The sequence below is a fragment of the Helianthus annuus genome, chromosome 9 (assembly GCF_002127325.2).
Source record: "Helianthus annuus cultivar XRQ/B chromosome 9, HanXRQr2.0-SUNRISE, whole genome shotgun sequence".
In the NCBI taxonomy this organism is placed as follows: domain Eukaryota; kingdom Viridiplantae; phylum Streptophyta; class Magnoliopsida; order Asterales; family Asteraceae; genus Helianthus; species Helianthus annuus.
The window spans coordinates 55,929,248-55,950,972 of NC_035441.2; the positions used below are offsets into that span (position 1 = coordinate 55,929,248).

The following is a 21,725-nucleotide window of genomic DNA, read 5'->3' on the forward strand; positions in this document are numbered from 1 at the left end:
ACGAATACGGACACTTAATGTAAGTGACTATCGCTCTCACTTCTTATTTTGTTTAGATAAAGTTATCTATAATTGGAAAACTGAAATCAAGTAAAGATCAACAAATAATGGAATTGCTAGGATGAGAATGGTTGTAATGGTCGTTCGATGTCAATCCGATGAAACCTCAACGTAGGGGCAAGCAAGTCAAAACTTTTAAGTATAAAGATTTAACCGAAGAACATGTGGATTCGGTTGGGAAAGGTATGAAATGAATTGAGAACTTGAATAATGATTTATTTCAAGTATTAGAACCTTCGGGACACACGGTTAGTGAGTAGAAAGAACAAAAGGCAAAATCAATGTCTGAGCTGCAGAGGAGGCGTCGACGACGCCTTGCCCTGTTGCAGCCGACACCTTATCTTGTTGTCTACGCGGGTCCGGCGTCAGAAACCCATTTTTCAGGTTCTTTCTCACTTTTCCTTGCTTTCAAGGCCCCGATAAGCTTCCCAAAGGTATCCCAAGCCTACTATAGAGTATTGTGAGGTACATGTAAGAACGGAAACTTAGGAGGGCAAGTACGAAGATGTGGTATGTATGTTTATATATGTTTTCTTTATGGACATGGCTAAGTTTTTAATAAGTAAAACTTATTGATACACTATAGATATGTGAAGTGACGTGATTAGTATATGGTAACATGCTTATAAATGGTGTGCCTTTTATAGTAGTGTGTTCAAAGGATATTAAGTGAATATGTATGCACGTGATGTAGTTTATTATGTAAAAGAATCATCCGCATAGATGTTGTGATTAACATTTGTTTAATAGATTTGTGAGCATGTATATTATACGTAAGAAATTTGAGTAGTAAGGCATGTATGATCGTGGTAGGACCATTGATACCCGAAAGAGTTGGATTACATAATGTGTATGCATGTTATTAAACCGTACGTATTAAGGTTTCAGGGACGAAACCTCCTTTAAACGGGGTAGATTTGTAACACCCCAAAAATCTAATAATAGAATATTTGAATGTTTAAAAGTTTTAAGTAAATTATATTAAGTTTTAAAAACAAGGAAGTTTAGGAAGTTAGGAAAATGTACTGGAATGATAACTTGAAAAATCCCAAGGGACTGAATGTGTAAATTTGCAATAAATAAGAAAATAAAAGAAAGGAATTCTCTGGAGTGTGGGTGTGTGCGACGCAGGGAACGTTCAGGAAGGGAACAACCCTTCTTGCCCTAGCTTCTCAAATCAACAAACAATTGAATGAATTCTGGCCCTAATTCGAATGCATGTGATCAAAATCTCAACTATCTAAGAGTCTCCTACATAGAGTAAGTCAGATTTCATGATTTGATTCTAGTTAGTGAATGTGGGTTTTGATCAATCTGTGAATAAGTATGAAATTAAGCTTAGATATGCATTAGAATTGTTATTTAGAAGATGTTCTATGTCTGAATTCGTTTGTAATGAAGGTTTGAAGTAAAACCTATTTAACCTAGTAGTATGGTAATCTTGCAATTCAATAAATTGAGTTGTTGTGATAGATAAATGTATGAATTCTAAGATAATTGATGAATTACTATGTTGTAGAATGATTTGTTATGTGATTTAGATTGATAAAAAGAGTTGTGAACCCTACTAGAGAAATTATGCATAAACACTTGTACTTAGTGCTAAAATTGATGTACGCACGCCAAGTGTTCGATTAAATGCTTGAATAATCGATTCATGTAATTTTTTGTGAATTAGGATGTCTTGCTTTGTGTGTAAAAATATGGAGATGATATTGTAAAAAGTGTGTGTGGAATGCGAATTTTTTATGAATGCGAAAGCTATGTAAATAAATGACATGGTCTAAGCAAGAATGGAAATATGTGTAGGAATCAAAGAAGAAGGAGGAAGCTTTGGTTCGCAACAAAAATCTCAAGAACGAGGTAAGTTCGCTACTTACAAGTTTATTTAATATTGTTAGTAGTTTGTTCTTTTAAATTATTAGTTACTTAATAGAAGACATTGTATTAGAATGGAACATGAAAGTAAATCTCTGTTACGGTCCGTGATGATCGGGTCAGTTCGGATTAGAATGAGAATTAAAAAGTCAAATTTCTTAATGTTCCGTGTTGAACGAATTATTGGAATAGAATGATAATGAGTTTAGTAATATCCGTCTTGAATGGATTGGATAATTAGAACAATACATGATAAAGTTGTTATGTTGAAAATCCGTGTAAACGGGTTGAGATAGAAAGAGTTATATGAGAAAGAATGATGTAACAAGGTCGGTTACACAAACAAGAAAGTTGAACTCAAGAATAAATTAGTCAAGTATGGTACAAAGTTAAAGTGGTGATTATTGGTTCATCGATGCATTAGTTGAAATATGAATGATATGCTAACGTTGTTTCGTGGTATTGGTTTTAGGTAAAACTCAAGCTTAGGTGCTATTGCCTCGCTCGGACCGAACACACTTTGAACGCCTTTTATGTGCTTCCGCAACTTTTGAAGTATCATCAGTGGGTCAAATACTTTTGTAAAATAGATCATGTTTGGTAGTTAAAAACTCTAAACTTGATGTTTTAGATCTTTTGTCAAAATTCTAGTTGTGGTGGATGTTTGAAAGGTCTTTAAAATGTTATGGTTTTCATTATGTCTTTTGAATGTTGTTAAAACAGGGAAATTGTTCATTATACGTGTCACACCCCCAAAATCCACCTGCGGAGTATCACCGCTTGGGAGCGTGACTGACCAGGATCAAGCCACCAATCATATAGAACAATATATATAGTAAAAGTAATTGCCATTAAACCAAACCAAATCCATATGAAAGGTGTTCCAAAACATAAGTATGTTATCACAGTTTAGCGGAAGCGTATAATTAAAACCCATCATAATAAAGTATCAAATGTCATGAGTGTTTAACAAGACAATCACAATCCAAGCCCACAACGACCAGCTCCTCCCTGTGCAAGCTCCATGTATCTAACGACCTGCAAGGCATGTAACAGAGGATCAACAACTAGTTGAGCGAGTTCACAGAAAGTAAATGCGTAATAGTATATTCGTTTGTAACATGTGGCTCTACTGGGCCGAGAATACGTTCTATTGGTGGGGGCTTCCCATGATGTATAACCACTAGATTATTCGTAACCATAGGTGTTCTACATATCCCGAGAACAGTAATACGTACAAGTTTACGTAGGTTTTACGTAAGTAATCCTTCACAACCGAGGATAGGGGTACGCGGGGGTTTACGTAGGTTTTACGTAAGTGCCTGACACAACCGAGGCAGTAGTGAGTATAATTTCACGTAGGTTTTACGTGAGTATCCTTCACAACCGAGGATAGCGAGTAGCATAAGTATACGTAGGTTTTACGTATGTGTCCTGCACAACCGAGGACGATGGTATGGTAGTCTAGTAACAGTGTCAGTACGGATCTATTCAAGCTTATTTCTTTAAAACCCAATTCCCATGCCCTGGGAACCCCATGCCTTAGTAAAAGTGTGAACTCACCTTGGTTTGCTCGGTATGCTAAGTATGTGCTCATAAGAAATCAGTCAAATCCTATAGTGCACGTATACTCAATCAGTTCATGTTCGTAATGTTTCTCATGTAACTTGCATCACAGTATTATCACAAAGTGTGCCCAGCAGTTAGCATCTTGTATCATGTAAGTAGTTAGTCCAATTCATGCAAATCCATCTTTCACATAAATGTCCATCATAGTTTTTACTAACTTGATTATTCATTAACCCACTTGAAAGTGTTAACAGTCTTAACGGAGTTAGCAATTCAACAAGGTTTACATACGTAACCGAAATAACAAACACTGTTAGTTAACTAACAGAATGAACTAACAGAGTTAAACAAGAGCATCCACTTAACAGAGTACATAACAGTTGATAACAGAGTACATAACAGAATTAACTACATGAGTCTAACGGAGTTGATAAAGTTAATTGAGTTAATAACTTGGCCCAGTTAATAGGTTCGAACACTTAACAGACATAACAGTTGGGCCGAAAACAACCTTGTGGCGAAAACACTTTGGGCCGAAAACCAAACTTGGGCCGAAAACCCTATGGGTTTTCGTTGGGCATGAAGGTGACGAAAACACCTATGGGCCGAAATCAACTTTGGGCCGAAATCACCAGGGTGATTTCGTTGAGATGGGGATTTCATTGGGTAGGGGTTTTCGTTGAGTACCTCTTCATCAACAACAACAGTTACAATAACACAGCACACCTAACAATCATTCCAAACATATCCTGAAATCAATCACTCGACACAATCATGAGATCTTCAATTACCGAGAGCACTTACTGATTGCATTCACTCTAATTAAACATGTATGACATTAGCAAGTTACACATTCATATGGAAAATCACAAGTCTACTGACATGACATAGGTAATCACAGTCATCATGCATTATCTTTATTATAATCGGTCCAATCATTCACAAATATTATCTATTCACAATATTGAAAGGTTCACATATTCCTACAATTTTTCAGTAGGTCACATGATGAACAATTAATAAGATTCAGTATATCACATCCATAAAATTCAATATTAATCATTCCATCACATCAACCCTAGAACTCTAAATCATCATCAGCTTTCACATATCCTACACTAACTGATCTTATCATGCATAACAAAAATCAGAACACCATGAATATCCATATGAAACTGAAGTTAAATTAGATATAAAAACACTAACCGAACAAAGATGATCAAACCAAAAGGATCTAACTTCGAATAAGAAGAGGACAGCCGTCGAGTTCAAGGGAAAACGAGATAGGGAGAGGTAATTAGGGTTTGCCACTTATCGATCTCGTGCACGAAGTTAACACAAATTCTTTTTATTCAATCGTTACTGGGCCAGAAGCCCACTTCTGTTTCTGTTTTCGTTGGCCCCTTGTTAGATGAAAACACATGAGGTGTTTTCGTGGGTGGGGTGTTTTCGTGGGGGGGGGGGGGTTTCGAGTGGGGGTTTTGTTTGGCAAAGGTTACTCATTCACTCCAGATTACACTCAATCATATACTAATACACGGAACACACATCAACATAATTCCATTTTGTTTTATATTGAATGTACCAAACATGTTATCAACATACACACCTATAAAACACACCATATATATATATATATATATATATATATATAATATAACAAGCGCAATACGATTTAACAATTTACGAACGTGTACAGTTGTGAAACAAACAAGTAGTGTTAACAAATAGCTTAAACAATTAGCGCGCAATTAATGCGGAGATGGTAATCTTGGAAGCTCGAGTTGTCATATTATCCCCAACTTGAAAGAAATTTCGTCCCGAAATTTGGCATGCGCTTACTGAGGAAGCTAGGTAAGTTGGATCGTTCACTGGTTTTCCTGGGTTGTCACATCATCCCCCCGTTGATTTGGAATTTCGTCCCAAAATTCAGTAGTAGTAGCTTCAGCCTCAGTAGCGGTTGTATTGGTTTCGAATAACTGGGGATACTTTTCTGTCATCTGGTCTTCGCGTTCCCAGGTGTACTCTGGGCCACGTTTGGAGTTCCAACGAACTCGAACAAGAGGGATTCTCTTGTTTTTGAGGACCTTAACATCCCGGTCCGTGATTTCAACTGGCTCCTCGACGAACTGCAACCGCTCGTCGATAGTGAGTTCCTTAAAAGGAACTATGAGGGTCTCATCCGACAGGCACTTCTTCAGATTCGACACGTGAAATACAATGTGAACTGCACCGAGTTCAGCTGGTAGGTTTAGCTTGTAGGCCACTTGGCCTATTTTCTCAATGATCACGAACGGTCCGACATACCGCGGATTTAGTTTGCCCCGTTTGCCAAAACGAACCACACCCTTCCAGGGTGAGACTTTTAGTAAAACCCGGTCCCCGACCTGAAATTCCAACGGTTTCCTACGCTTATCCGCGTATGCTCTCTGACGGTCGCGTGCTGCCGCCATGCGTTGTCGTATTTGTGCAATCTTTTCTGTGGCGTCCACTACAATCTCTGGACCCGTGATCTGACTATCCCCCACCTCTGCCCAACAGAGAGGTGACCGGCATTTACGTCCGTACAATGCCTCGAATGGAGCGGCTTTTATGCCGGTGTGATAACTGTTATTATACGAAAACTCCACCAAAGGGAGGTGCTTTTCCCAGCCGTTGCCGAAATCAGTAACACATGCCCGAAGCATGTCTTCAAGAGTTTGGATCGTTCGCTCAGATTGCCCATCCGTCTGAGGGTGATACGCTGTGCTCATGTCTAACCGTGAGCCGAAAGATTTATGCATCGCTTGCCATAGCTCTGACGTGAATCATGCATCCCAATCCGAAATGATGGAGGTGGGCACCCCGTGCCTCGAAACAACTTCTTTAAGATAGATGTCTGCGAGAGTGGAGAACTTATCCGTTTCCTTTATAGCCAGGAAGTGGGCAGACTTGGTGAGTCGATCCACGATCACCCATATAGTATCATTCCCACGCTGGGATCTGGGTAGGCCTGTAACGAAATCCATGGAAATTTCTTCCCATTTCCACTGTGTTATCCTGGGTTGTTGAAGTAGGCCCGCTGGTTTCTGATACTCCACTTTGACTTTTGCACATGTCAAACACTTGCCGACGTAAGTAGCGATGTGGGCTTTCATGCTAGGCCACCAGTATGTTGTTTTGAGATCGTAGTACATTTTATCCGACCCTGGATGTACCGAGTAGCGAGACTTGTGTGCTTCATCCATCACAAGTTCTCGTAAACCGCCGTATAGTGGTACCCAAATACGCCCTGTTACATAGTAGGCGCCGTCTTCCTTCTGTTCTAATCGTTGCTTTGAGCCGCGTAAGGCTTCAGCTTTGACGTTTTCTAGCTTTAATGCTTCTATCTGAGCAGTTCGTATTTGTGCAGGAAGACTGGACTGAATAGTGAGCTGCAAAGATCGTACACGCCTAGGTAGAGTGTCTTTCCGACTGAGAGCGTCAGCCACCACATTGGCTTTGCCTGGATGATACTTAATAGCGCATTCGTAATCGTTAAGTAACTCGACCCATCGTCGTTGACGCATGTTCAATTCCCTCTGCTTGAAGATATGCTCGAGACTCCTGTGATCGGTGTAAATCATGCACTTGGTACCGTACAGGTAGTGTCGCCATATCTTGAGCGCGAAAACAACAGCTCCCAGCTCTAAATCGTGCGTCGTGTAGTTCCGTTCATGAACCTTGAGTTGGCGAGAAGCATACGCAATAACTTTATCCCGCTGCATCAATACACAACCAAGCCCCTGTATCGATGCGTCACAATAGACCACAAAATCATCCGTGCCCTCTGGCAATGAGAGAATAGGTGCGCTGCATAGTCTATCCTTCAGGTACTGAAAAGCAGTTTCTTGTGTATTACCCCAACGATAGGTAACACCTTTCTGTGTCAACATAGTAAGCGGCTGTGCAATCTTGGAGAAGTCTTTGATGAATCGCCTGTAGTACCCCGCCAAACCCAAGAATTGGCGTATTTCTGTCGGTGTACGCGGTGCAGGCCAGTTCCTGATCGAATCTACCTTGGATGGATCGACATGAATCCCATCCCTGTTCACCACATGGCCTAGGAAGTGGACTTCACGAAGCCAGAAGTCGCATTTTGAAAACTTGGCGTACAGTTGTTCCTTTCGAAGAAGTTCCAAGATAAGACGTAAGTGCTGCTCGTGCTCCTCCTGACTCTTGGAGTAGATCAGAATGTCGTCGATGAAGACAATGACGAACTTGTCAAGATAGGGTTTGCACACCCTGTTCATAAGATCCATGAAAACTACAGGCGCGTTCGTAAGCCCAAATGGCATGACTAGGAACTCGTAATGGCCGTAGCGTGTTCTAAATGCTGTCTTGGAGACGTCCTCATCCCGGACTCTCAGCTGATGATAACCAGACCTTAGATCAATCTTGGAATAGTAACTAGACCCTTGCAACTGGTCGAATAAGTCGTCAATGCGAGGAAGAGGATAACGGTTTTTCACTGTGACCTTGTTTAGTTCGCGATAATCGATGCACATCCTGAAAGTGCCATCCTTCTTTTTCACGAAAAGTACTGGAGCTCCCCAAGGCGAAGAGCTTGGACGAATGAAGCCCTTATCCAAGAGCTCTTGTAGTTGCTTAGACAATTCTTCCAGTTCAGTTGGAGCTAAACGATATGGTGCGCGAGCTATTGGTGCTGCTCCTGGAGCTAGTTCAACTTGAAACTCGACCTGACGATGAGGCGGTAGACCAGGTAAATCTTCAGGAAACACTTGAGGAAATTCGCGTACAACTGGAATATCCTCTATCCTTTTCTCTTTGAAAGCTGCATCAGTAACTAGTGCCAAGATAGCAGTATGACCCTTTCGTAAACATTTCTGAGCCTTCAAGAAAGAGATGATGCCAACCACAACACCACTCTTGTCGCCTTGAACTTCGAGAGGTTCCTTACCTGAACGAGGAATGCGAATGATCTTCTCTTTACATAGAATCTCTGCCTGCTGCTTGGATAACCAATCCATGCCGATGACGATGTCGAAACTACCCAGAACTATAGGGATAAGGTCGATGGAGAAAGTCTGACCAGCTAAGACAATGCTACAACCCTTAACTATCTGTGTGGCCTCTACACTTTTACCGTTTGCTAACTCTACAACATGTTTGGTGTTTAGGGGTGTGGGTGCACGTTTTAACAATTTACTCATTTTCAAAGACATATAACTCGTATCCGCACCCGAATCAAACAAAACAATAACATAAATATCGTCGAGAAGAAACTTACCCATAACTACGTTGGGATCATTTCTGGCATCACCCTGCCCCAACACAAATGCACGACCCCTTGCTTCATTGCCATTGTTGTTCCCACCGTTGTTGTTGTTGTTGCCATTTCCCTGATTGTTGTTATTGTTGTTGTTCTGGTTCCTGTTTAGCTGAGGGCAGTGCCTTTTGAAGTGCCCTTCTACGCCGCAATGAAAACATCCTTTGTTGCCCTGTTGCTGATTCTGCTGTGCTTGAGGCTGCTGCTGATTCTGGTTCGCAGGCCGAGGGCTTCTACAATCTTTGGCCTCATGACCCATCTTGAGGCATCTTTGACAGCGACCTTTGTTACACTGGCCACTGTGGTGTCTGTTGCAGTTGTTACACTTTGGGAAGTTCCCTCGATATACACCCTGCCTGTGACTGCCTGAAGAATGCTGGCTGGGGCTCTGGTAACTGTCAGTCTTTCGCTGCTGAACCTGTGACTGAACTGAAGCTGACCCCTTGCTAGAAACCCCGTCCCATTTTCTCTTGTTGTCACTGGGAGTAGCAAGTGTAGCAGAAGTAGTAGCGGTAGCAGTAGCGCTGATACGTTTAGGGAGTTTGTTCTGATCCACTGCCTGATCTGTGATGCGATGAGCGAGGCGTTGAATAGCCTGGATGTTGTCAAGATTAGCTGATGTCGCATGGCTCTGAATTTCTGGCGCCAAACCCTTGAGATTCAACTCAATACGCTTAACTGGAGGGTCCACCATAGTTGGGCACAACACGGCCAGCTCGTTTGACCTTTTGGTATAAGCTTCAATCTCTGACACAACCATTTTCAAATGATATAGTTCATCTTCCAGCTTATGAATGTCTTCCCGAGTGCAGTACTCCCTTTTGATCAGTTCCTTAAAATCATTCCAAGGGGTGGCGTTAGCAGCTGCCAACCCTAAGATCTGCACTTGTGCGTTCCACCAAGTTAGAGCAATCCCCTCTAAAGTACCAGTGGCATACTTGACCCTGCGAGCCTCAGGGCATTTACACATCTCGAACACAGACTCGAGCTTTTCAAACCAGTGGAGGAGTCCAACTGCTCCCTCCGTGCCACTGAATGTGCTTGGACGACAGTCCATGAAGTTCTTGAAAGTGCAGACGGGCTGCTGAGCGTGTTGACCTATTGTGTACGAATAGGACAAGGTTAAACACAAGAGTTAATGTAGGATCTAAAGATCCTAGTGTGAGTCTAAACTGCAGGGTATACTACCTGCTTGAGCAGCTGCAAGTGCCGCAGCAACTTGTTCATTAACGAAAGCCGTCAGCTGGGCTTGTGTCATGTTAATTCGTCCGGCCATTGATCTTCACATCAAAGGCAACATAAGTGAGAAAGGTTCGCGAATAGTGCGATGACAGAAGAGTGTAAGCACACAAGTGTTTTCAAGCAATAACGAGTAACGAGCATTGAAATCTAAGCATACTACGAGCAATGTTCTATGTAGTTCTAGCAAGCAGGTAATAAACATAAACCTTATTACCTAGGATGTTGAGTCTTGCACATGGAGCGAAGCGTCGTTGTGGATCGTTGAGAGCACTGTTCTGGTTATAGTCTGGTTTTAATAAAAACGTTTTCCATATTAAAACCAAGTTCTCTATAACCAATGGCTCTGATACCAATCTGTCACACCCCCAAAATCCACCTGCGGAGTATCACCGCTTGGGAGCGTGACTGACCAGGATCAAGCCACCAATCATATAGAACAATATATATAGTAAAAGTAATTGCCATTAAACCAAACCAAATCCATATGAAAGGTGTTCCAAAACATAAGTATGTTATCACAGTTTAGCGGAAGCGTATAATTAAAACCCATCATAATAAAGTATCAAATGTCATGAGTGTTTAACAAGACAATCACGATCCAAGCCCACAACGACCAGCTCCTCCTTGTGCAAGCTCCATGTATCTAACGACCTGCAAGGCATGTAACAGAGGATCAACAACTAGTTGAGCGAGTTCACAGAAAGTAAATGCGTAATAGTATATTCGTTTGTAACATGTGGCTCTACTGGGCCGAGAATACGTTCTATTGGTGGGGGCTTCCCATGATGTATAACCACTAGACTATTCGTAACCATAAGTGTTCTACATATCACGAGAATAGTAATACGTACAAGTTTACGTAGGTTTTACGTAAGTAATCCTTCACAACCGAGCATAGGGGTACGCGGGGGTTTACGTAGGTTTTACGTAAGTGCCTGACACAACCGAGGCAGTAGTGAGTATAATTTCACGTAGGTTTTACGTGAGTATCCTTCACAACCGAGGATAGCGAGTAGCATAAGTATACGTAGGTTTTACGTATGTGTCCTGCACAACCGAGGACGATGGTATGGTAGTCTAGTAACAGTGTCAGTACGGATCTATTCAAGCTTATTTCTTTAAAACCCAATTCCCATGCCCTGGGAACCCCATGCCTTAGTAAAAGTGTGAACTCACCTTGGTTTGCTCGGTATGCTAAGTTTGTGCTCATAAGAAATCAGTCAAATCCTATAGTGCACGTATACTCAATCAGTTCATGTTCGTAATGTTTCTCATGTAACTTGCATCACAGTATTATCACAAAGTGTGCCCAGCAGTTAGCATCTTGTATCATGTAAGTAGTTAATCCAATTCATGCAAATCCATCTTTCACATAAATGTCCATCATAGTTTTTACTAACTTGATTATTCATTAACCCACTTGAAAGTGTTAACAGGCTTAACGGAGTTGATAAAGTTAATTGAGTTAATAACTTGGCCCAGTTAATAGGTTCGAACACTTAACAGACATAACAGTTGGGCCGAAAACAACCTTGTGGCGAAAACACTTGGGCCCAAAATCCCTTGGCCGAAAACACTTTGGGCCGAAAACCAAACTTGGGCCGAAAACCCTATGGGTTTTCGTTGGGCATGAAGGTGACGAAAACACCTATGGGCCGAAATCAACTTTGGGCCGAAATCACCAGGGTGATTTCGTTGAGATGGGGATTTCATTGGGTAGGGGTTTTCGTTGAGTACCTCTTCATCAACAACAACAGTTACAATAACACAGCACACCTAACAATCATTCCAAACATATCCTGAAATCAATCACTCGACACAATCATGAGATCTTCAATTACCGAGAGCACTTACTGATTGCATTCACTCTAATTAAACATGTATGACATTAGCAAGTTACACATTCATATGGAAAATCACATGTCTACTGACATGACATAGGTAATCACAGTCATCATGCATTATCTTTATTATAATCGGTCCAATCATTCACAAATATTATCTATTCACAATATTGAAAGGTTCACATATTCCTACAATTTTTCAGTAGGTGACATGATGAACAATTAATAAGATTCAGTATATCACATCCATAAAATTCAATATTAATCATTCCATCACATCAACCCTAGAACTCTAAATCATCATCAGGTTTCACATATCCTACACTAACTGATCTTATCATGCATAACAAAAATCAGAACACCATGAATATCCATATGAAACTGAAGATAAATTAGATATAAAAACACTAACCGAACAAAGATGATCAAACCAAAAGGATCTAACTTCGAATAAGAAGAGGACAGCCGTCGAGTTCAAGGGAAAACGAGAGAGGGAGAGGTAATTAGGGTTTGCCACTTATCGATCTCGTGCACGAAGTTAACACAAATTCTTTTTATTCAATCGTTACTGGGCTAGAAGCCCACTTCTGTTTCTGTTTTCGTTGGCCCCTTGTTAGACGAAAACACATGAGGTGTTTTCGTGGGTGGGGTGTTTTCGTGAGGGGGGGGGGGTTCGAGTGGGGGTTTTGTTTGGCAAAGGTTACACATTCACTCCAGATTACACTCAAACATATACTAATACACGGAACATACATCAACATAATTCCATTTTGTTTTATACTGAATGTATATATATATATATATATATAATATAACAAGCGCAATACGATTTAACAATTTACGAACGTGTACAGTTGTGAAACAAACAAGTAGTGTTAACAAATAGCTTAAACAATTAGCGCGCAATTAATGCGGAGATGGTAATCTTGGAAGCTCGAGTTGTCACAATACGTACGGGTCATGCCCGAATTTTGTTAATTAATTATATAATAGTATAATTTTTCCGACAGATAGAAGTAGTGTGACACTACCTGGTCTCTACCTCAAAGGAATTTCTTTTTATCTCTTTACAATGGAAATAGTCTCTGTACTCCCATAAACATTACAATATTTTGGTATAAAAATAACCACTCCTAATTTTACTTTATGACATTTTTGTCAGAATTTTTCTTTCCGAGTCTTATTTACATTTTATTAAAGTTTTCAAATAGTTTTTTCATCATTTACTATTTGTTGATCTTGTCTTCATCAATCAATACAGATTTTATGGATCTAGGCCTTGATATTTCTATCTTAATCGTACATAATGTTGGATAGTCTTGATGGATTCAGGTCGGATACAGGTCAAGTTGGTTATGGTTCAGGAGCTAGATGCGGGTGAGCAGAAGTCGTGATATTAGGCACATGTTTTTAATGTTTTTAGCAAGTCATGGTTAGTTTAGTAAGTAGTTTGAAGGGGTATGGTCCCAGATCCCGCGTCAACACGACCGCGAGTGACCATTACCCTTATCAAAAATCCTGACCAGCAAGAACTTATTTGTGTCCGTGCGGGCACGCACGAACACAGCTGTCGAATCCAATCTGTCAAGTGATGGGAAAATAAAGATAGGCATAAGCGATGCGGCCTGGCAACGCATCCTATGAATATCTCCTTACCTTGTGTATGAAAACAGGTGTACGCATAGCGATGCGGCCTAGCACCGCATCCTATGAACACTTTCGTCACGCAAGGGATCTGGACAACAGCAACAGTCGCCAAAAGCGGCGATGCGGCCCAGCACCGCATCCCGCAGCCTTCGCCAGAGTGGGAACGCGGAAACAACAACAGTTACCACAGGCAGTGATGCGGCGCGGCACTGCATCCTGCCCACGAGGCAAGTGGGACTGACACTACAGTGCAAGTGGCACCAATGACAGTCGCCTGTCAGCCCATACGTAAGCAACAGACTGACTCCGCAGTAGGACGTGGCTTCACCTCCACATCCGACAAGCCTGACACACCTGCATAAGGGCGGCGCGTCGTCAGTCTGTCAACTCAACCACCCTCCTTCACTCCTCGGCTATAAATACCCATCCCAAACCAGGTTTCAGGTATCTCTTCACAACTCTCTCACTACTACTGTGATCACACACTTTGCTTCTCAAGCAAATTACTGATTCTCACGCCGGAGAGTGGTAATAAGGAGCACCCCCCACCTCTTCCGCCTTGTTACGAGTCACGGTGTGTTTTCCTTGTGCAGGAGACAGCCCAGCTGACGGTCCAGCCACCGATCCTCGGAAAGAAGGGATTAACCCTACTTGACGAGACCAGTGAATTAACCTCTCTTGCTTAACCACTGTTTCATCATTGGCGCCCACCGCTACTCTTAGCACGTTTTCGCATCTCTTTCTTTTTTTGAGATCATGCCAGATCGTCTAAATAATGCAACCGGGGAAAGTCTAAACCCCGTAAACCCAAGGCCTGCGGGGACTGCTCCCCCAGCCCAAAATGTTGGCCACATAGGTACGTCTGCAGCAGGGGGCACTCCCCCCGCATCCGTAACAGATTTTTCACAGTATGCTACTGTGATACCTCCAGGCATGGACCTCCATACCTGGTATTTCCAACAACAAACTATGCTGGCCGCAGCATACAATAAAGCTTGAGCTGAAGCACAAATTCCTGGCGGTCCCACCCCCACACCACCTACACCTTCGGGTCGTATCTTGCAATACGACGGCAGGGTCCCCACACACCCAGCCTCTCGCAGTAGGCACGAGAACCGCAGTTCCTCTTACTGCGAGGTCCGCACGATTGATGAGGAGGATTCCTCATATGGGTCCCGCCGCAGGGGCCCTATACAGAGCCGCCTAGGCCCTCATGGCGAAACTAGGCGACAGTCTACAGCCCATCGCGGCTCCGGCATCCACAGCCGCCTGGGACCGCAATCCCACAACGAAGGGTATGGTCGTACCGATCCGGATGACCGTACATATTGCGGGGAATCCCAAGCAACTAGCAGCCGACCAGGAGGGCACAGTTACATCCCTCCAACGGAACCCCGCACTACATACCTTCGCGCTGCTAAGCGCAACCAGACACAGGCCTACAGGCCAAAATCCGCGGCCCAAAACTCTAAGTTTTTTGTCGGAGATTGCCCACACCGATGTTACAATGACTAAATTTCCATTAACAATTGGGAAGTATAATGGGTCGGCCGAGCCCGACGACCACATGAACATTTTCACCGGTGCGTGGTGCAACGACAAGTGGGATGAAGCCACTTGGTGTCTTTTTTTCCCCCAGACCCTCACTGGTCTGGCGAGGGCTTGGTTCGATTCTTTGCCAGTGGGATCAGTGGCCTCATTTGAAGATCTGCAAGCACGATTCCTCGCATACTTCAGCCAGCAGTGCGTCACAAACGCGATTCCATGGACGTCATGAATATCTGGCGCTGAGCAAACGAAACTCTGGAGTCGTTTGTCATCCGCTACAATAAAGAGTGCCTCGAGATCGGCGGAGTCGCAGATCAAATGGCACGCAACCATTTCTTTCAGGCCGTCAAGGACGATGAAATGGTTATGACCATCTCAGGCAAGGAGAGCTTGCCAGAAAGATGGGACGACGTCATAGCCGCAGTCAAGACGTACGCCCAAACCCAGCGGTCCCTCAAACCACACACTGTCAAGGCACAACCCTAAGCGGAAGACCAATCCTCCCGCCAAGACTCCAAGCGCAATAACAAGTGTAAAAGGGACACATGGAATCGTGGCAACGATTCCAAACCTTACGTCCCACGGAGTCACCAGCCCGACACAAGGGCAACAATCAATGCCCAACGCGAAAACCGGGCATCCAAGAAGGAATCTCAGGAATGTAACTGGACCGAGATCAATCAGTCGCCAAGTGACGTCCTCCTTACGGACGCACAATTTTTGCGACCGGCCCAACTTATGAAGTCCAAAAAGAACCAGGATCTCACACTTCATTGTGAGTACCACAAGGACTCGGGCCACACAACCGATAACTGCATTAGTCTCCGACTGGAGATTGAGAGAGCCCTGAAAGAGGGGAAGTTGCAACATCTGTTGCCAACGGCGCAAAAACAAACAAAGCGCATCACCCCCACAACGAGGGCACCTCCACGGGTAAACGGGCCATGTACGTGGCCTCAACTCACATGATCAATGGAGGACGTGGAAAGCCGCGCAAGGCGCCACGAAGACTGGACGATGATTGTAGAGATGAACAAGTCGTCTTTCCAAGAGTCCGAGGCGGACCGCGCAATAGGCGCGCCGTCGTCATTACAGGCTACCTAGCTCATTACTGTATGGAGCGATTATTCATCGACCCGGGCAGTACTTCCGACATTATATATGAGCAGTACTTCAACCAGTTTGACCCAGAAAACAAAGATCGGTTGCAGCCGGCAGATTCACCCTTTGGTCGTATTTGCGGGGGAAACCGTATTCCCCCTGGGCCAAATTACTTTTCCTGTACGCCTCACCAACGGGAGGCACACACGAATAGAGGAGGTAAACTTCATGGTTTTACCCACACCTCTAGATACGATGTCTTTCTCGTGAAGTTGTCCCAAGGCGATTTCAACATGATTACATCTGTCCCCCACTCTGCCATCGGTTTTCCAACCGAGACGGGGGTCGCGATAATCTACGCCCGTAGAGAGGTTATGACCACGGATGAGCTGCGTCCAACCAAGACGGCGAGGCTCACCCCCAACACTCAACCGTAAAAATGGGTTCTTAACGCAAGACACCCAGAGCAAACGGTCACGTTAGGACATGCCTTGTCCAACAACGTCAGAGCGCGCCTGAAGCAACTCCTCTTCAGAAATCAAGATATTTTCGCATGGACACCCGCAGACATGACAGGGGTGCCACGCGAAGTCGGCAACATTTTTTGAATACCTTGCCAGGTATCAAACCGGTGATCCAAGGCCAACGCCACCTTGGGTCCGCAAAGAACGAGGCGATGAATGAGCAGGTCAAGGAACTGCTCTCCGCAGGCATCCTGCGGGAGGTAAAGTACCAGACTTGGTTGTCCAACCCAGTCATGGTAGAGAAACCTGCTGTGGGCTGGCGCATGTGCGTCGATTATAAAGATATCAACAAAGCCTGCCCCAAAGATTGTTACGCACTTCCCGAGATCGACGAAAAAGTCGATAACCTCGCCCCGTTTCGATGGAAGTGCTTCCTCGATTGCTATAAAGGCTATCACCAAGTACAAATGGCAATCGAGGACGAAGATAAAACGCATTCCGCACACTTACCGGGAATTACTGTTATACAAAAATGCCGTTTGGGTTGCGCAACGTGGGCGCAACCTATTAAAAGTTGATGAACGACACTTTTGGTGATCAAATCAGCAAAAGTGTCGAGATCTACATGGACGACCTGGTCGTCATGAGCATGGAAGAGGATACCATACTCACTGATATTGAAAGAACATTCCAGACTCTCCGTAGCGTCAACATGAAGCTCAATCCAGGAAAATGCTCTTTTGGAATGGAAGAAGGCAAATTCCTTGGATTCATCGTAACTAAAGATGGATTCAAGGTGAACCCGGAAAAAGTTCAGGTGATCGAGCGCATGCCACCGCCTTCCACGATGAAAGAAATGCAACGACTAGCTGGCAGGCTAGCCGCACAGAATAGATTCTTAGCCAATCACGCAGCTAAATCTTACCCTTTCATCAAGACCCTGCCGAACTACTTAAAAAGGAACAGTTCCAGTGGACTGCAAAGGCCAAAAACGCTTTCCGGGAGATGAAAGAGTGTTTGATACAACTCCCAACTCTCACCGCGCCACGCAAGAAAGAAACACTTATCTTGTACCTATCTGCGGCGGACAATGCGGTAGGTGCATTACTAATCGTGGAGCGGGGGGGAGTTCAAACAACCATCTACTACATCACCAAAATGCTCAACGACCCAGAGACAAGATACTCCATCATGGAAAAATTGGTACTTGCACTCGTGCACGCATCAAGACGGCTACGACAATACTTTGCAGGATCGGGCCGATCCTTTCCAAACCCGGATATTAGCAAAATGGGCCATTGAACTAGGCGCGCACACATTGAACTATAAACCGCGCCCCGCAATCAAAGGCCAAGTTCTAGTTGATTTCGTTGCCGAGTTACCGGCGAATCACATCCAAGAATGCAAAGAAGAACAAAACCCTACACCACCACCATCCACAAAAGATACTTGGGCACTATTTACCGGCTGTGCATCCAACGAGGATGGTGCTGGTGCAGGTCTGCGACTCGTCAGCCCCGATGGCCAAGAGCTCACCTATGCAATCCGCCTCGATTTCAAAAGCACCAATAATGAGGCGGAGTATGAGGCTCTACTGGCAGGGCTGCGTTTGGCAGTCAAACTCGGCGTCCGACACTTGGAGGCACACGTCGATTCACTACTCGTTGCAGGCCAAGTGCGCGGCGAGTATGCCGCCAAAGGGGATATCATTATCCTCTATCTCGAACAGGCCCTGCAACTCAAAGCAAAGTTCACTTCCTTCAATATCTGCCATATCAACCGGAGTGAAAACAAACCTGCGGATGCACTATCAAAACTCGCATCCACCACCTTCCAACACCTGGCAAAGGAGATACGCATCGAGATTCTGCAAAATCCTTTAGTACTCATGTGCCAAGTCAACGTCATCCAGAACGGTACAACATCCTGGATGACACGAATCATTGCATACTTGCAATCAGGTGTTACTCCCGAAAGCAAAGCAGAGGCACGAAAGTTACAGTACAAAGCGTGCCATTATCAAATGGGAGACAGTATTTTATACTGCAAATCATACCTAGGGCCACTCCTACGATGCGTCGACCCCCAAGATGCCACATACCTAATCAGAGAGATACACGACGGAATCTGTGGCATACACGCGGGCCCACGCATGGTGGTGGCCAAAATCATGAATGCCGGGTACTACTAGCCTGGCATGCACCTGGACGCGGTCAAGGTCTTGCGCAAGTGTTTCAATTGTCAGCGGCACGCTTCCAAAACCTTGCGCCCCAAGAACAACCTGATCCCCGTTACCACCGCATGGCCATTCCAAAAATGGGCAATCGATGTGGTGGGACCATTTCCAGACGCACCAGGTGCGGTGAAGTTTATCATAGTAGCTGTTGACTATTTCACCAAATGGGTAAAAGCAAAACCGCTCCCCTCAACTACCGCTATGATAAAAAGAAAGTTTATATGGGAACATATCATCTGCCGTTTCGGTCTACCAATGTGCATCTTTACAGACAACGGCACTAACTTCGTCGCCGAAGAATTTAAAAAATGGCTAAAGGAACTAAACATTGAACACATATTCTCCTCAGTGGCGCATCCGCAAGGGATTGGCCAAGTAGAGAGAATCAATAAAAGTTTAGTCGAAGGCATCAGGGCATAATTGGGAACAGCCAGACGCGGCTGGGTCGATGAACTCCCTAGTATCTTATGGGCTCACAGGATTAGCCCAAAGACAAGTAACGGTGAGATACCCTTCAGCCTAGTCTATGGCTCGGAGGCGGTGATCCCTGCAGAAGTAGGTCTCCCTTCACCTCGGATGTTGGCTTTCAATAAAATCGACAACAATGACGAGCGCAGGCTTGACTTGGACCTCCTAGAGGAAAGGCGTGAAAACGCAGCAATCACCGAGGCCAAGTACAAAACCATGCAAGAAAAGTACTACAATGCGTGTGTTCACATTTGTACCTTCATCCCGGGAGACTATGTCCTTCGCGACAATGAGGCGTCTAACGTGGAACGCCCAGGGAAACTTGCCCCTAAATGGGAAGGACCCTACCTCATCCGAGAGGTCCTGGGCAAAGGCACGTATAGATTACAAACAATAGAAGGCGAACCTATCGCACGAACATGGAATGCACAACAGCTTCGATGCTGTTACATGTAAGCCATGTTTTTATATTTTCCATGTAACCTATCAGGCCGCAGGCCATTTCCAAATAAATAAATGAACGATTCAATGCAATATTGTTTATTTCCTTCTATTATAAATGCGTGTTCCACTTTGCGGTATCTGCAAAAACAGATTGGCAAAATCTTCGTTCGCGATACCCACACAAAGTGGTGACCACACACAAATATTGTAATAGGCCAGCAAAGGCAAAACATTAAATGTCTATCCGGCTGGATACACACTTACGGTTTTTACAAAACCTACGCAATTCCTAAACCCTAATGGGATAAAAACAGGAACTGACTAATACTCACACAGCAAAGGTATAGAGTATACTCGACTGCGCTTTACAGCCTACAGAGTTCTCCAAGTATGCGCTCACCCAAAGACAGAGTAAATATTTTTACCTACACACTTTGAGCCACACATACTTGCATATCACCTAGATTTGCAAAAGGCAAATTCAGACTTAATGTTATTCACAATAACATTAACTCATATAGATTCAAGAATGCAAGTAATAAAAACACTTGTACGAATTGAACAAAACGATTAAACTTCGTATTCAAAAAATTTCTACACCTACGCGGTGCACAAGAAATTTACATAAAGTTTTTGTTATGGGTAAAATTCTGAGCTCCTCATATCCTGGGAAATATCTTGGGTTATATCTTGAATAAATGATATCTGCTTATATCCGAGATGCTCATTCAGGATGTCTATAATATCCTGAATAGTATCCTCAGGATTACTAACGTGTTGAGTGCAGGAGTACGCGTGCAGGTGCCCAACGTTCACAAAGACTCTTTCTCCAAGAGACTCGGTCCAAGTCGTTCAAATGAAGACGTTGAAGACGCGTTACCCGGACTACAACGTTAACAATGGAATATTCGGAAGCATCCCATATTTGTAGGAATTTCAGTTTGTATTTGATTACTATAAATATGTGGGTATACCGGATCGAATAGGACATCACAGCTACACTCACTACACTTGCACACTTGTTCTCTCGCAACCTGTACTCTCACACAAATCATTGTAACACTTAGCGATCTGGTAACTATCCTGCACTGTATCCTGAAGTTTGAAGTAATAAGAAGAACTAGGCAGCTGCGATTGTCAGCTCCCGAGGTTTTGTGCCGGCGATCTAGATTGATCAAGGGCTTTCCTCGTACATCTCGTGTCAACCCCTTTACTTTTTGCTCATCGTTTGATCATAGATACAGCTCAATATCCTGAGCCGTATCCTGAACACTGTTTTTCCAAACAACATAAACAGCATATTTTCAACACACTTTTCAGCACACTACCTCACTTAACTAATTTGATCACAAAATTGCTTCGGTAATTTTTGACCAAAACAATTTGGCGCCCACCGTGGGGCAAGTGGTGCTCTCTTTACAAAATATCTTTGTGAAATCATTAATCGGTTTTCTGTTTTCAAAACTTTTTGCCACATTATTTGCAATGGCCTCAAGATCAAGCATGAGCTCTTCTACTGTGTCTGCTATGACTTCTGCTACTACTGGTCTGGCGCTTCCACCACCTCCTCCAAGGATGCAATCTTCTTCATAACCTCAGGATATTATTCCTACCGGGAATGTTCAGGGATCTGCTCCGATTTTCGCTTCAAATGATGAAATTCTAACCTTGTTTGGAAGTGTGCAGGAACAAATGAGGCAACAACATGAAACAAACCAAATGCTGCTAAAAGAGATACAACTCTTAAAAGCTGGTTCAAGCAGATCCACTGAAGATATCGTCACTCCTCTACAACCCAGAGCCTTGAACTTTAGTTCAGCTGTGTATACTGAAGATAACAGGGGGAATATTTTGCCCAGCCTTCCTCAGAATCGTGCTCCTGAAATACCCTCCTCGGTTAGGATGTCAACCGTGAG

At 43.7% G+C, this 21,725-nt stretch overlaps 1 long non-coding RNA gene across 1 annotated transcript in view; it reads left to right on the top strand.

The window, feature by feature from the left end:
* Positions 1-2,657, top strand: part of LOC110922901 — a 41,304-nt gene extending 38,647 nt beyond the window's left edge. Inside the window, exon 3 of the long non-coding RNA XR_002583559.2 lies at positions 2,411-2,657. This is a non-coding gene — a long non-coding RNA (uncharacterized LOC110922901). The remainder of the gene's footprint in view (positions 1-2,410) is intronic.
* Positions 2,658-21,725: the final 19,068 nt, after the last annotated feature.